This window comes from Neopelma chrysocephalum, unplaced genomic scaffold, assembly GCF_003984885.1.
Source record: "Neopelma chrysocephalum unplaced genomic scaffold, ASM398488v2 Primary Assembly neopelma1_42b, whole genome shotgun sequence".
NCBI lineage: Eukaryota > Metazoa > Chordata > Aves > Passeriformes > Pipridae > Neopelma > Neopelma chrysocephalum.
In genome coordinates this window covers 4,735,926-4,744,639 of record NW_020897701.1, presented here as the reverse complement: position 1 = coordinate 4,744,639, position 8,714 = coordinate 4,735,926, and positions in this window count along the sequence as shown.

Sequence of the window (8,714 nt, the reverse complement as noted above, 5' to 3'; positions counted from 1 at the left end):
GAAAGACCACAAATATGCTAAAAATCATAATCTGATAAACTCACATGCTTTCAAAATGTCCTGTCATTTCTTTTCATGACAAAGTCATGTCATTTCTTTTCATGACAAAAACGATCACTTAAGACTTTACCACAGCTTAATTATTCACAAAGTAAACATCAACAAAACTGATGCTTTTTCAACACCTAATGTGCCTTTCACTGTGCAAATAAATATTTTGGCACCTGATCCTTCCATATGATTTTTCTAATAGGAACCTGCAGTGCAGAATCACCATTTGGTTAGACAGCTGAAGAAAAGCAGATTAGATATGCAGATATGGAGGTTTCTTTTCCAGACCATTTTCCATTTCTGAAACTTATTTTGTTATCACCATTTTAATCATTCCAATGCAATCAGAAATTTCTTTCCAAACTCCTGAGCCCATCTTCTCTTGAAGAGCAGAATAGTTTATGGCTGCTCAATTTTTTTCCCACACGAGACCCAAACTAGCTGCAGGCTTCATTTTGTTTCTCCTCCTTCCCTCCCTCCCAGATTAAAATCCCAGAGTCTTGGATCTTGGCAAGAAAGTGCATCAGGTTTTTTTGCTGTGTGGGTTACTGGGGGCTGGCTGTAGAGGAGCAAAATGGAGTTGGGTTTCTACGCCTGCCTGTATTGCATGTGCAACCAAAAGCAGCTGTTACGGAGTACCCAGCTGGATCAGGGGGGCTAATTTTTTACCTTAATACATATATAAGAGATGAAGCACCTCTTACTCCTGCTTTGTCCTGGTGTTGGGAATATCTGAGTTACTTTCTTAGCCAATTCTGCTCAATACAGGATTCCTCTCCCCAACACTGTTTCTGAATACATTTTGGTATTTAAGATGCCCTGATTTTAGTAATTCATGCTATTGTTCCATAGATGTATCATTTTTCTGTGGCTTCAGGTTTCTACTGCCATTCAGATCATATTAAACATGGTTTTTCCTTTTTAAATACTAACATCCAGGATTAATTTAATCCCACATTTTTTCCTTGGAGAACTTACAGCTTTGGATGAATCACTTCCAAAAAAATATTAACATGTCCAAACCTCAGCCTAAACATCAAATTGAACCAGAATTCAATAGGTTTGGATGAAAGCCTGCTCTTGGGCCCTCCTCAGAGTACACACTGAATCAATGTTGAATCTGTCTTAACAAGTCTGACAGCCTTTCTGCATTGCCTACTACCTTCAGGTCTTCTCTTTTAGGGATTTTCTTCTGCGTGATCTATATCTGAAGATATATCTATATATATCTATATACCTCAAACTCAGGCAAGCAAAACCCCTGAGAATTAGACAGAATTAGTACGAGAATGGAATAGGGATTATTACTGAAACCTGATGTTGCCAATTTGTAACTTGTTTTTCTTGCAGGTAAGACTTTTTAGTATCTTTCTTAACAAAGGGAAATATTTTTCAAAGAATTTTGCACTTTAGGCTCCAACTATTTTAATGGAAAGAGCTGAAAGCAGTCAGAGCTCCCTAGTAAGAGAAATTCCAGGTCTTACTGGGTAGGGAAGACCTGGAAGGCATGAGTTAAAGTCAGTAACTGAGTGTGACATATTCACTTGCATGACACAAACACAATAGGAAGGAACTTGTAATTCCTTAAAGCTGAGCTAGGGGATCACATGACCCATGCTCTTCTTATTCCCCGTTTCTTGGAAATTCCCTGAGTTTTCTCTCAGTTCTAAACATGACTGCTTGTAGGTTTTTCTTCTATTGATTAGTGTTACCCTTTCCTTCATTATAGAAAATGTGCTCTAGTTCACTTTTTTGAAGAGACATCTTAGGAACCAAAAGCAATTCTATGTCACATATAAAACTGCAGTATTGTAAGCAATATATGTATTATTCAGCTATAAATCAGCAGAAACGCTTATGCTTTCATTACACTAAAGTAGAACCATCTGTAATGTCACCCAATATGGATGAAAGGAGCCCACTGGAACTCACAGGAGTTGTTAATGGGGAAAAAGACAGAAAAGTACGGGTTGTAAAGGCCTTTGCATTTTCAGTGAAAGAGAGATAATTATTTTTCTATAACCTGATCTTTAATTTTATAGAAAAAGGAAAATATAATTGGTCTGGGGATAGGAAGAGAAAAATAGTAAAGAAAACAAGTATTAGAAGAAAGAAGAGTAAAACCTTCAAATTGCTCACAAGTTATTTGAGTTGAACTACATTTTGTAATCCACTACCAAGAGTGATGTTTTACTTACCTTGTAAACATCTAAAATATTTTGGGTTCTCCAGTAACAGTGCAAATTCCTATACTTCCTTTTGTTGAAGTTGGAATGGGTTCATATGGCTGCTGTCTCTCTTCTTCTGCTCTGTTTCTGTTCTCACTGAGGGTCTCTTTTTCTCCTGTTTTTCACAAACTTTGCAGTCTCTGCTTCCAAGATACATGTATCTCTTTCACCTCGCTTCTTGGTGGGAATTCTCTATTTCTGGCTTTCATTTCTTTTGCTTCCCACTATGGAAGATGCATTTTATTCCCTCTTTTCTTCCCACCCCTTATGATGGGCTGTTATCTATCAGTTACCCTGACCTGATAGACAGGTTGCAACCCTTACAAAGGTCAGACCTAGGGGTGAGGTTTGTGTCCATCTCTGTCTTCAGAGAGATCTGAGAAGCTTGTGGCTGTTCTGCTTTCTGAATTTCAGCACAGCGAGCTGAAATAGTAAAACACTGGGGCAAAAGAAGAGAGGTGTAACAGGGGTAAGTAATCTGTTGTCCTGATGAAAGGCTCTGGCAGGGCAAAGTTAAGGAAGACTGAGCTGTGATCCTTGTGTGCAATAATGTTCTGTCATTCATTGTCTACCCCATTTGGTTTGGTTCATGGCAATTTTTATCTAAATAGACACGGATTTGATATTTATGTCCCAGTGCATATGTTGTGATGAAATACACTGTTTTAATAGGGAGTGTTGGTTTGGGTTGTTGAATGCAGTGTCCTTGCCCTTAACCAAAATAAAAACCAGACTCAGTGCACACATACAGTGAAGAGAGGAAAATAGATATAACCTTATGATAATATTTCATCTAATATAGCTGAATGCAGTGGTAGTCACTAGCATTGGGCTGTGGGCCAAAATTCAGCCCCAGACCACTTCTAGGGGCTGCACAGAGTTGTCCTCTTGGCTACACTCCCCCTCTTTACTCCTCCTTCCCCCTGCTCTTCCCTCTGCTCCAGGGTCTGAACTAAGCAGTTTGGCAGACAGGAGAATTAACTCTTTGTGAGACTCGGAGAGAATGTGGAGGTAACCTGCTCCAGCAAGGCTGGGGTCTTCCAGGCTGCATATTATTATTGCTGCTGTTAATAATAATTATTTTTAAGCTTAACATTCGGGAAAGTCTAGGACAACTGCATGTTAGTGCTGTACTGTTTTTTGAAAGTAGGGGAAGAATATCTTTGGCAATGATAGCTCTGCTGTAAAGCAGAGCTTTACTTTTACACCAGCATCTGTTCTCATCATCGTGTCCTTTACCACTTAAAGCACAACTGATTTCACTATCACCAAGGCATCATCTCTGTTCTGCGCAAGAACCTGATTTTCTTATAGCCTTCATAGTTTTGTAATGTCCAGCATTACAGGATCTCCAGTACCTGTTCCCTGAACAAAAGAGAAGGAGACTTGATAACAAGTTTGGGAAGTGTCAAAAAGGCCAATGGCATCCTGGCTTGTATGAAGAATAGTGTGGTGAGTGGAACCAAGGCAGTGATTGTCCCCCTGTACTTGGCACCGGTGAGGTTGCACCTCGGGTACTGTGTTTGATTCTGGGCCCTCACGCTACAAGAAAGACATTGAGGTGCTGGAGCATGTCCAGAGAAGGGCAATGGAGCTGGTGAAGGGTCTGGAGCACAAGTCCTGTGGGGAGTGGCTGAGGGAGCAGGGGTTGTTTGGTCTGGAGAAAAGGAGGCTTGGGAGACCTTCTCAGTCTCTATTACTGCCTGGAAGGAGGGTGTAGTGAGGTGTTAGTTGGTCTCTTCTCCCAAATAACAATTAATAGGATGAGAGGAAATTACCTCAAGTTGTGCCTGGCGTGTTTTGGACTGGATATTAGGAAAAATTTCTTCACAGAAAGAGCTGCTAAGCATTGGAACAGGCTGTCTAGGGAGGTGGTGGAGTCACCACCCCTGGAGGTGTTTAAAAGACCTGTAGATGTGGAGCTTAGGGACATGGTTTAGTAGTGGCCTTGACAGTGCTGGGTTAATAATTGAACTCAACAATCTTAAAGGTCTTTTCAGTCTAAATGATTCTACGATTCCATAATTACTTCTGGGCCAGGCAAATGAGCATGCCTATTCCAGAATTTCTAATCTTCCTTCACTGTTTGTTTTCATTCTGATGTCTGAATGTAATTTTGGGTCACTGACCCTAGTCCTGATTATCTCTTCAGAGTAAATACAACGCATTTCACTTTATTCTTATTCTGCCCCCTCAATCCTTCCCATCTTTTCCCTACTTGATATCTTGTCTTTTTTTAACTTCACATTGTCCTTTTTTGTTTCACATTATTTTATTGTCCTTTTTTCCTCTTCTTCAAACCTACATTTGCTTCGCCAAGTTCAAGGTCCCCTTATTCTTACTTGACTTTCACCCCATTTCTCTTCATCGTGTGTTTTCATTGCTTATAGCATCTCCCAACTCAGTGTGCTGTCTTTGTTTTCAGCCAAAAGGCTTTCTGCTCTGCTGGGAGGATGCAGCAGGCTTGCTTTATTGGACAAACTGGGAAGAAGTTTGTGTAGTAATTTCTAGGTGGTGGGTCAGTGCTCTGACCCTGTGAGCTCTTGGCTCTGGGAGGGCTGTGCTACCTGCTGCATGGCATGTCTCCTCTGCGTCTTGCCAGATCACAGGGACTCTGTCCTGAAAGCACTGGACAGAGAGTAGAAGATGCTGGCTACAGTTCTTGAGAGCTGCAGCCAGCAGTTTGTACGTGGAGTTTGTTTTTCAGTCATTCAGTATTTTCAGAATTTCTGTACTGTGAACTTCACTGGGAAGGAACTTTTTACCTTCTGCCAATCTATCAGGATAGGGCCAAAACTTCAACTAGGGTTTGGGCCTGCTGCAAAACAGCATCTTTCATAAGAAAGGCTCAAACAGTTGGGCTATTGAAGATTTTAAAAAGCCCTGATTTTTCAAGGGTAGTTGTTGTCATCGAACTGCAGAGTACTTCAACAAGTGAGAAGGACATCACTGCTGCCAATTTAGAGGCCTTATTTGTGCGTTAGGGAGTGTGTGGGGGAGAAGCAAGACCTGGAATCAGGCATAAAACCACTGGGCAGGAAAGTGTCTCCATGACAGCTTGTGCACGACAGCAGGGTATTTTGCACCACAGTGCAGCTTTAGGCTGTGTGGTGGCTTTCACTCAGCAACTGCTGGTTGCCTGGAGTGTGGGGGATTGGTTTGGAGGTTTTGCATTAATAAAAGTTAGTCCTACAGCCGCATCTCCATCCTCTCATTCCGGAACGGCATGTTGTTATACCAGTGGAATTACTATGCACTCCAGACTTTAAAACCATAAATTGCTAATGCCAGACTGTTCTGATGAGCAGCTTTTTGATATCCTTTACATGTTAAAAAGTACTCAGGCCTGTTGACAAAGCAAAGAAATGGTGTCAAAAATAATTTTAAAACCTTTTGACCTGTAAGGTTTAAGAGAATTAGGCACAGATTCTTTGCTTTAAGCCTCTTGGTGACAAGAAATATGGTCCTATGCTGGCCAGTTTGATTGACAGTGGCGTTTGTAGTTTCAGCTGCTAATACAGTATGCTCCTTGTATATTTCTAGTGTGTAAATATAGAAGACTATTTGTCACCTGGGTTGATGGATTATGTGTAAGTGAGACAATGTGGTTAAAATTCTAAAGCATAAATGAAAAAGTATAAACTTTACATAACTCATAAAGCAATGCTTAATACTTGTAATGAAGTATCCTTATTTTAATCAAGGGAAACTGTCAGACTTTCAAATAAGCAAAGATTATGCCACTGCCATGATGCGAGGGGTTTTTTATAGCTCCATGCTGCTAACCTGCATCATTGGATTTTTGACAACCATAATAAAATGTATTGGAAAATTGATTAGTTTTAAGATACTTCTCAGAGCCAGCTGCTTTTATTTGTAAATGTCATGTATTCAGCCATTGTAGGCTTCTCTTCAAGTGGAATTCTTGACTGAACATGAACCTTTGCATAGGTGCAAAAGCACTCGTTTCACATTCTTCAACTAATTTTCAGCATTTTCACATGTACTCGCAGAAGTAAAGTTTTCCTGAAGACTTTTCCACCGTAAATGGGTGGCTATTTAGTCATTTCCCACCATGCCATAATTACAACTTATTTGTCCTCTTGAGAAGTCGTAAATCTGTAAGAATACCAAGATGACTTTGCAATTGATATTTTCATAAAATTCCAGAGTTTTTTTCAAGAAAATGAGCACGGTTAAGTTATTGATTTTTGGATAGAGAAAAGAGGATTTGCCATGAAAAATGCGTTATCACCTCTTGAAATACGCAGTAAAATTGGCATTTTCAGCATGCTATTCTTATCTTTATTTGCTGATAGAGAGAATATCCAGAATTTTTTAGCTTTAAGGGAAAGGCTACGGTTAGGTTCATATTACTTAGCATTTAATAAGTATGAAGTACAAGGAAAAGGAGACATAGCCCAGTACTATAACATTTAACGGATTTTGTTTAAGGAAAGCACTTTTCCTAACACAAATTAATCTAAATAAACGAAAGTACAAAACTATATCTCTTTTAATTTGTCTTTGAATAACAAAAAACATATCTCCTGCAGTCCTTTTATAGACTAACTATCCTGCTGACCCATGGGGGTTCTGTATGAGCAAGAGGTGCAGGATTTGCCCCTAAGCTGGTATGTTGTTTGTAAACCACTCTGAAGCAGTTGGCTTTGTAAGGCCACATCCTGCTTTTTGCTGCACGCTGAGTCCCAACAGATGTCAGTGGCAATTTCGTGCATGTTTTAAGAGAAGGCTGTGGCCCTTCGGTATGATTTTGCTCTACAGAGACACTACTAGCAGAGTATTTGCTTTCTGATTAAATTCTAATTTTTTTTTTAATAATGTGATGAACTGTCTGTGGTTGACTGCTGGTATTTAACAAAAAAAGTCTAGACTCAGAAGTTGCTGAAGTAGATATTATCATAGGTATCAGCATGATTAAGATTATTTCATTTGATTTCAACAAAGAGGGATTCAATTAGGTGCATTTTATTATTTGTTCTGTTAGCTCATATATTTGCTTTGTTAGTTTAGAATCCAGCTTCTGAACCAAAACCTACCCACAGCTGAAATGAGGTGCATTCTTAGATGAAATGTTTTTAAAATGTTCGTTATCTTCAATGGATTATTTTAACTAGCTACAATAGCTTCTTTCATACGTTTGAGTCTCTGCTGTATTCTAGACTAGAGGGTCTGATTGCTGCATTACTTGTGTGTCACATTGTGTGTTTCTCACCTGTTCAGTGGAACCTTAGAAAGTAATTTGGAAACTTGGGATAGAAGAGAAGGTTACGATCAATGGAGTTTATTGGCACCATGCACCTATGTCTTGAGAATTAATGGCCCGTCTTCGCGAACGAAGATTTGGGGAAAGGTCTTTTACCTTTCCAGCCTGCGCAATGGATTTTTTAGGTGAGACACAGCCTGCGCTGAACTGAGCCCACCCTTTAATCCTAAGGTTCATCTGCCGGGGCCAAGCAAGCTTGGACAATGGCAGTGAGGTCCTCAGGACGTAGGTTTGTTTAGAGTGTCCTTCTCCTAGATGGATGGCCACACAGGGCTAACGACCTCCATCAGGCCAGGAGACCGGGGAATCGAAGCCGTGGTCGCAGCAGTGAAAGTCCTGCACGCTAACCACTAGGCCACCAGGGGTCTCGTCTTGAGAATACACAACATTTATTAAACATTCTGACACAGAAAAAAACAGCAGAGAATGTTGTTATAATAAGACTAGGTCATAAATAATATTAATAATAAAAAAATTCTTAAAGAGAAGATGTCTAGCCTGTGTTTTGTGTGGTGTGGATGTTATTTCTCAGTTTTTAATTGACTTTTTTTGTTTCTATACCCCAAGGAATTGTATTTATGGCTTGATGCTATGGACTAGACTTATTTATGTTCTATAGATAAAATCATTTAAATAAAAAGACAAATAAACTTCATTGTTATATTTTTGTAGAGGAGCAACTGTCCTTAACATTTTCTTACTCTATTTTTTGAACTTGATGAGGTTATTCAAAGACTGGGAAGTTGCAAAGAGACTATTCCTTGAGCTCCTTGCTGTTATAGGTCAGAATGTTTTGACCCTTCACTCTGTGTATATTGAGCTCCATACCTTTCTAGGTTGCCCACTTTAGTATAAAAAAAAGTTACATAATCTGTATGGGAAGATGGCAAGAGGTAACTATGCCATTGGTTGACTACCAGTTCTATTGAAAAAAATGTATCTTTGCCCTCACTTCATTTTTTTCCTTCAGCATCGAGATGTAGATTTTTATTGTATTTTTCAGTGGTTTGTTTAATTTTGGATTCTTAATGCCTTCCAGAGTGGAAAAAGAAAGCTTGTAGTCACCCCATTGTTCATTCTTGAATAATCTGCCCTGTTAGAGATCTTCCCCTGTATGTACAGTATTTTAAAATCAGTTTTGCCAAACT